Source organism: Aegilops tauschii, chromosome 3 (genome assembly GCF_002575655.3).
Source record: "Aegilops tauschii subsp. strangulata cultivar AL8/78 chromosome 3, Aet v6.0, whole genome shotgun sequence".
In the NCBI taxonomy this organism is placed as follows: Eukaryota; Viridiplantae; Streptophyta; class Magnoliopsida; order Poales; family Poaceae; genus Aegilops; species Aegilops tauschii.
The window spans coordinates 163,354,494-163,362,230 of record NC_053037.3 but is presented as its reverse complement, the minus strand read 5'-3'; the positions used below and the strand labels follow the sequence as shown (position 1 = coordinate 163,362,230).

At 33.9% G+C, this 7,737-nt stretch overlaps 1 non-coding gene across 1 annotated transcript; it reads left to right on the top strand.

Annotated features, from left to right (window-relative positions):
- Positions 1 to 7,027: 7,027 nt before the first annotated feature.
- TRNAL-UAG (transfer RNA leucine (anticodon UAG)) lies at positions 7,028 to 7,107 on the top strand. The gene has a single exon. It is a non-coding gene; the product is annotated as a tRNA-Leu (tRNA).
- Positions 7,108 to 7,737: the final 630 nt, after the last annotated feature.

The following is a 7,737-nucleotide window of genomic DNA, read 5'->3' as shown; positions in this document are numbered from 1 at the left end:
CAAGCAAGGCTCGTGCGTTTATGGCAAGGAGATGGATTCAGAGGAGGAGTCTGCTTCTGAGGAGGCAGAGGTGGAGTCTGAAGAGGAATCTGATTCAGGCGTGGCAAGCCTGGCTCTAGGTTCAGCCTATGTCGCCAAGTCAATCTTCCACACTAAAGACAATGGCCTCGTCACCAACGCTGATGCTAATGATGAGGATGACTCTGTTCCCACCTACTGCTTCATGGCATATGGTGCCAAGGTAAACTCACATGATGCTTACTCATCAAGTGAAGATGACTCTGAATGTGAATCCAAACCTAGCTACGAAACACTTGCTAAAATTGCAACTGAACAACAAACTGCTATGGAACATATTCAAAAGTTGCTAGACAAAAGCGATGACCTGTTGGACGGGGAAATGACCCGATCTCAGTCCTTAATTGAAGACATCGAAAATCTTCACGTTAAGTATGAGGAACTTGAAAGTCGTCATGAGACGCTCTCAACTACTCATGAAAATCTTTCCTATGATTATCTTCAAAGGAAGCAAGAACTTGAGAACTTGAGAGCGACTCATGAAGATCTTCAAAAGGAGAACGAGTCACTCTGTGCTCAACAGACCAGTTCCGCTCAGGAAGGATTTGAACCACCATGTCTAAAATAGCTTGAGCATGATAATGCTGTCTCTGTTGCTGAATGTTCTACTGCTGCTACTGTTGCAATATCTTCAACTGCTGATGTGGTAACTAACCCCTCTAATGAGGATACCACTACTATTGCTGATGAGAATGCGAGGTTGAAGACATTGCTTGAGACAGGAATGTACAAAAGTCTCAAAGGGCATCAGACACTATGTGATGTCCTCAAGAAACAGATTCTGAACCAAAACCCTAGGAAAGAGGGTGTTTGGTTCGAGAGGAAAATGAATGTTGATGGTTCTTACTGGAAGCCTGAGCAGTACCCCAAAACCACATGGGTTGCTGCAAAGGGACCTTCAGTGGATCCATCTACCTTATCTGGCTTCACTTGTGCTAACCCGATTATCATTGATGAATCCTTTGATGCAAACTATAAACTGTTTAAGAATCAGAATGGTGAAGTGTTTGCCAGGTATATTGGTACTAACTGCAGGAATGGACCACCTTTGAAGAAGATCTGGGTGCCCAAAAGTTGTCTTGAGAAACTTCCTCTGAATTTCATCATGACACCACCTGGGAAGAAGACAAACCCCAGACCAAAGACTTCATATGGTCCAAAGGCTTCATACATACAGAGGACTCACCAGAGTCACACTAATGCCAATGTTTTGCAGGGAAACCATACTCAGGCTTATGAATATGAGTGTGTTTCATCAAACCGCTATGTTCATAAGACCAAGAACTTTTCTGCTTATTCTTATGAGTATTATTCCCCACCTGCTAGGCAATTTGCTAGGGCTCCAAAGCCAAAGTTCTCAGATGCTGCACTTAGACTCATTGCTTTTAAGCCACCCCTGAAGATGTGGGTGGTTAAGAAAAATTAACTCACTTTTGCAGGGAAAGGTCTCCATCCAGAAATCAAAGGCGTCTGATGCTTATGCCGGGGACCTAAAACATCTTGTGGGGCGCAAGATAAAATTCCCAAATGGTCTTACTATGTATTTCATTCCAGGATTCCTTGACAAACATCCTATTTATCCTAACCAAGATCTGAACTTTCATAATCCACTTGATCGTCAAATGTTTATGCTTCACAATCCCCTTGGTGAAGCCTATCCCCCAAACTGCACCGTAGGGTATGACACCAAAGGCTTTAGAATGGATTATGGACAGTGGATGCACTAACCACATGGACTGGTGATCGAAGTCTTCTCATGGATTGAAACCTACGTCCATCTGACAAGAGTCACATCACATTTGCTGACACTGGTAAAAGCAAGGTATTGGGTCAAGGTAGAGTTGCAATCTCAAAGGATACAGATGTATCCACAATTCATTTAGAGTTACTTAATAGTCTATTTCTTATACCATATCTCTATCCCGTGAAATTCTCGAGCCAAAAGATGGATGCATATGCCGTGTTTCATTTTGCTAAATGATATCAATTAAATGGTGTATCAATTCCATAAATTGCATATAGCAATAAATAAATCAACAAAATTCTTTCTAATATTTTAGATAGAAGAAACATTTCTTCTATCTAAAATATTAGAAAGAATGTACCCTTCTATCCAAATCCAATTTGCATCGATAAAATAAATCCAAATTCCAGTAGTAGATGAATAATTGCAAATTTGTGTGTGTACGAGATTAGAATAACTTCAAAATAACTGACATAATTTTGTATTTTTCCTGATCAGAAAAATACATTAAAAAGAAAGGAGGTAGAATTTTTTTTGGATTTATGGTTAAAGAAGAAAAAGAAGAAAACAGGGGTTCTGTTGAATTTCAAGTATTCAGTTTCACCAATAAGATACGGAGACTTGCTTCACATTTGGAATTACACAAAAAAGATTTTTCTTCGGAAAGAGGTCTACGAAGACTTTTGGGAAAACGTCGACGTTTGCTGGCTTATTTGGCAAAGAAAAATAGAGTACGTTATAAGAAATTAATCGGCTAGTTGAATATTCGGGAGCAGTAATTTAATCGTTCAAATTTTTTTCTTGTTTTATTATTTTTTTAGTAGTCTTAGATTTTTCATTTTGATGAGCCTCGCTTTGAGGAATTCATGGAATAATCCATTTTCATGGAATAATGAATTAAGGAAGAAAGGATATGAGTCTACCGCTTACAAGAAAAGATCTCATGATAGTCAATGTGGGCCCTCAACACCCATCAATGCATGGTGTTCTTCGACTGATCGTTACTCTCGATGGTGAGGATGTTATTGATTGTGAACCCATATTAGGCTATTTACACAGAGGAATGGAAAAAATCACGGAAAACCGAACTATTATACAATACTTACCTTATGTAACAAGGATATAGAGAGATTGTAGAAAGGGATAGGATAGTTATTTTTGCAAGAGACTTGTTGTAAATTCCTTAACTTAAGAAAGAAAAAAGAATAAAAACACAGATACATAACATAAAAAATAGAATAAATAAGACGAGATTCGACCTCCCCCTACATATTTAATTTCCTCTCCTATACAAAAACTAGCAAGACCCACTCCATTGGTAATTCCATCAATAACACCCTTGTCAAAAAACTCCGTGAGTTCGGTTAACCCTCTTATACCGAGGGTAAAGACCCTAGTATAGAAAATATCTATATAACCACGATTATATGACCAACTGTATATTTTTTTTTACTTGATCTAAAAATTCTTTTTTAGGATTTCCTTTGTAAAAAGAGTTTATTAAATCCAAATTCTGAAAAAAAGAATAAGCGGATCCATAGAAGATATATGCTATGAATAAACCAAAGATAGCTAGACTTACAGAAGAAATTGCATTAGTAATAAATTCATATGAATTTACAAAAGAATTAGAACTTTCCTGGGTAAAGTTTATTGAGGGAGTTAACCACTTTGATAATATGGTTAACTCTCCTATTCCATTACCAATTCCTCCATTATCAAAAGAGATTCCTATGAATCCAATGAACAAAGTGAAAAGTAGTAATATAAGAAGAGGAAATAACATAGTATTTCCCGTTTCATGCGGATAGGCAAAAGTGTTTTTAGCCCCAAAAGATGTAGTAAAGGATCCTATCCTATTTCTTGTATTACCTTGAATTTTTGGTATATTTAGTGAAAAAAAGAAACTCCACTCTTCGTTGTTGATAAAACGAAATCCTTATTCACTCCTTTGGGTATCCTTTTTCCCCATAAGGATATTGAATACAAGGAACTCTCTTTAGTGCTACTGTAATTTTGAAAATGAACACGAAATACCCATCAAATGTAAGTAAATATATCCGAAACATATAAAAGGCAGTTAATCCTGCAGTAAAGGAGGCTATTATTCCAAAAAAGGGTGAATACAACCAATTATTACTAAGGATTTCATCTTTGGACCAGAAGCAAGCAAGAGGTGGAATACCAGAAAGAGAAAGTGTACCCCATAAAAAAGTAGTTCTTGTGATTGGAATGTATTTTCTTAAACCGCCCATAAGAACCATATTTTGACTTTTATCTGGTGAATATCCAACAAGAGGTTCCATTGAATGAATAACGGATCCGGATCCCAAGAACAATAAAGCTTTTGAATAAGCATGAGTGATCAAATGGAATAAAGCAGCTTGATAAGAACCTATACCTAGAGCTAACATCATATAACCCAATTGAGACATTGTAGAATAGGCTAAGCTTCTTTTAATATCTCTCTGAGCAAGAGCTAAAGTAGCTCCTAAGAATAGTGTTATTGTACCTACTAAAGAAATAAAACTCATTATCAAAGGTAAAGATATGAAAAGAGGAAGAAGTCGAGCTAGAAGAAAAATTCCCGCAGCAACCATAGTTGTTGCGTGTATAAGAGCCGAAATAGGAGTGGGCCCTTCCATAGCATCGGGTAACCATACGTGAAGAGGGAATTGTGCGGATTTCGCAACTGCACCAAGGAATAATAAAAAAGCACACAAAATAGTAAGTAAAGAGTTAATTCCATTATTAGGAATCCAGTTATTAGCTATTTTGAACAAATCCCTAAACTCTAAACTACCTGTTATCCAAAAAAACCTAAAATTCCTAATAATAGACCAAAATCCCCTACACGATTAGTTACAAAAGCTTTTTGACAAGCACTCGCTACGATTGGTCGTGTAAACCAAAAGCCTATCAATAAATAAGAACACATTCCCACGAGTTCCCAAAAAAAAATTTGTATCAAATTGGAGCTAGTAACCAATCCCAACATGGAAGTATTGAAAAAACCTATATAAACAAAAAATCTCAAATATCCTTCATCGTGAGACATATAACCATCACTATAAATAAGAACCAGGATTCCTACAGTAGTAATTAGTATTAACATAATAGAAGTAAGTGGGTCAATCAAGTATCCAAATTCTAAAGAAAAATCATTATTGACGGTCCAAGACCATAGATATTGATAGATCGAACTTCCATTTATTTGTTGAATAGACAGTTGAACTGAGAATACCATAGCTATACTTAAGAGTAAAACACTAGGAAAAGCCCATATGCGACGAAGATTTTTTGTTGCTGTCGGAATAAGAATAAGGCCAAATCCCATTGACATAATAACTGGAAGTGGGAGAAGAGGGATTACCCATGCATATTGATATGTATGTTCCATAAGAAAAGAAATTGCAATTTTTACTTCAATTTTTCTATAAAATTGTTTCCGATTCACCAAACCAATTCTTATCTCTTTCTGAAAGAATAAATAAAAAGAATAAGAAAAAATACTAAAATTCTTAATTTTTCCAAAATTTATCTCATTGAAATAATTTAAAATTAAGAATGGGTTTAGTTGGTTAAATTAAAAAAGTTAATAAAATAACTAGGTAACGAAGTTATTTTATTAACTAAATAAAGATATTTATAAAAAGAAAAAAAAGTGGAATCATTTTACTTTCTATTCATAATTCATTTTTATATTTCTTTAAAACAAAGATGAAACAGCTCTCTTGTTCCATAATTAACTGATTGAGTGAATTCCAATGAAAACCTATGTTTATAAGAAATTATCGAATAGTCCTTACTTCATATAGAACTAAAATCCTAATGACTATAAATTACCTAAGTTTTAGAATGTCTTGTTTAAGAGACTCAGTATTTTTTGTTTTGATTGGAATTCCTTTCCTTTATGGAAAACCATTCTGAACTTAATTAACTATTTTCATTTTCCCTTCTTTTTATCCCCCCGTCTTATCTTATTTGGGGGATAGGCTTCCATACCATATATCTATATATGGAGTATACTTGATATATAAATAGATATAAATAGATTTAAATGAGAAACCTTTCTATATCTTCTATATTATTAAAAAAACAAGTATAAAATATATAAAGAAAAAATGTTAAAAAATTCTTGTTGTCTTATCCGCATTAGACAAAATGAAGTAAAAAATAATTCCAAATTTAAGTATCTTTCAGTATCTAAGTATAAATACTAATAAAAAGAAGAAAGAAGGATTGATTTGCAGCAATAGATGTCTTTCACATACAACTAGAAAAAAGTAATTTCCTTTTTGAATGGCAGTTCCAAAAAAACGTACTTCAATGTCAAAAAAGCGTATTCGTAAAAATATTTGGAAGAAAAAGACTTATTTTTCCATAGTACAATCTTATTCTTTAGTAAAATCAAGATCATTTTCGAGCGGTAATGAGCATCCAAAACCAAAGGGTTTTTCTGGGCTACAAACAAATAATAAGATTTTGGAATAATATGAATTGACTTATCAAAAAAGAATTCCAATTATTTAATAATTTTGATTCTTCTTTGAATGTACTTTTATGTGTCGAATTACTCGGTACAATATTCTTAGAACAAAAAACCCCTCTTCTCTTATATATACAAGAAAAAAAAGTTTTGTTTGGTATACTGTGTGCTAAGTATTCTTTTCCTATCAATGAACTTTTCATAATTTTCTTAATGGAAGATGAGGATTCTATTATGAAAATTATGAAAAGTGGAGTATTCTTACAATAGGACTTACAACTTCCACCTATCTTCTCCAAAATCATAAGGTTAATAAATCTTATTAATAAGAGCATAAAGACTTTCATCCTAGAAATTTTTAAAAAATCCAAAAAGCCTTTTCCATTTATCCATTTTAATTTCATCATTAAATAGAAACCCTTTTGGATTTTTCATTGTATTGAAATAATTTTCAAAATGTAAACGAGAAATTATTAGAAAAAATTAGTTCTACAATTGCAAGTTAGAAAAAAAGAAATTCCAACTCTTTCAAGCAGTGTTTGTGTTTCTATTGGGCAAAGCAAGAGTTTATTGTAAAAAAAATGGAAACGATACTACCAAACGAAGTCTATTTTAATGAAAACTCTAATGTTCCTAAATTTTATGGACTTTCCCAATATCGACGATTCCCAAGATAATAGCTATTATTCTTTTAAGTTACCTATTATTTGAAGTTAGCCGCCATGGTGAAATTGGTAGACACGCTGCTCTTAGGAAGCAGTGCTCAAGCATCTCGGTTCGAATCCGAGTGGCGGCATTCTTGAAAAAGAATACAATAGATTAGAAATCAATTCGAAATTTACAATTTTGTAATGGGACCTTCCCCTTATGCTATTTGCAACTTTAGAACATATACTAACTCATATCTCTTTCTCAACGATTTCAATTGTGATTACGATTCATTTTATAACCTTATTAGTTCGTGAACTTGGAGGATTACGTGATTCGTCAGAAAAAGGAATGATAGTTACTTTTTTCTCTATAACAGGATTCTTAGTTTCTCGTTGGGCTTCCTCGGGACATTTTCCATTAAGTAATTTATATGAGTCATTGATCTTCCTTTCATGGGCACTGTATATTCTTCATACCATTCCTAAAATACAGAACTCTAAAAATGATTTAAGCACAATAACTACGCCAAGTACTATTTTAACGCAAGGCTTTGCCACATCGGGTCTTTTAACTGAAATGCATCAATCCACGATACTAGTACCTGCTCTACAATCTCAGTGGTTAATGATGCATGTCAGTATGATGTTATTAAGCTATGCAACTCTTTTGTGCGGATCCTTATTATCTGCCGCTATTCTAATCATTAGATTTCGAAATAATTTCCATTTCTTTTCTAAAAAGAAAAAAATGTTTTAAATAAAACATTTTTCTTTAG